The sequence below is a fragment of the Galeopterus variegatus genome, unplaced genomic scaffold (genome assembly GCF_000696425.1).
Source record: "Galeopterus variegatus unplaced genomic scaffold, G_variegatus-3.0.2 Scaffold5820, whole genome shotgun sequence".
In the NCBI taxonomy this organism is placed as follows: domain Eukaryota; kingdom Metazoa; phylum Chordata; class Mammalia; order Dermoptera; family Cynocephalidae; genus Galeopterus; species Galeopterus variegatus.
The window spans coordinates 75,126-75,478 of record NW_007731931.1 but is presented as its reverse complement, the minus strand read 5'-3'; the positions used below and the strand labels follow the sequence as shown (position 1 = coordinate 75,478).

Here is a 353-nt window from a genome sequence, read left to right as displayed (position 1 = left end):
GGGGCCGTCCCCTAGAGGGGATACCACCCACACACGGGCCGAGACGGAGGTGCGCAGGCAGCAAGGGGAGCGCGCACACAAAAGAGCTACTCCCACCTTCGCACAAGCACCCAAGGGCCCAGACTCGCGAAGGGGGCAACAGACAAAGGGGACACACCCACTGGGGCAGACAAAGGCGGCCACACCCCCTCAGCGCGCGGGGACCCCAACCCACGCAGACACACAGCGGCACCACAGCAACGGACGCGGGGCGAAGCGCACACATCCACACTCACCACACACCCACGGAGGGGGTGTGGAGGGGCCCGCGCCCCGCGCATCTCGGCTGCAATGGGACAAGGTGACACATCGGG

The 353-nt window shown here is 68.0% G+C and overlaps 1 protein-coding gene across 1 annotated transcript in view; it reads left to right on the top strand.

The window, feature by feature from the left end:
* The first annotated feature begins 267 nt into the window (after window positions 1–267).
* PIGP (phosphatidylinositol glycan anchor biosynthesis, class P) overlaps window positions 268–353 on the top strand; it is an 8,527-nt gene continuing 8,441 nt past the window's right edge. Inside the window, exon 1 of the mRNA XM_008590043.1 lies at window positions 268–340. The gene's annotated coding sequence lies outside the window, so the exon portion shown is untranslated. The remainder of the gene's footprint in view (window positions 341–353) is intronic.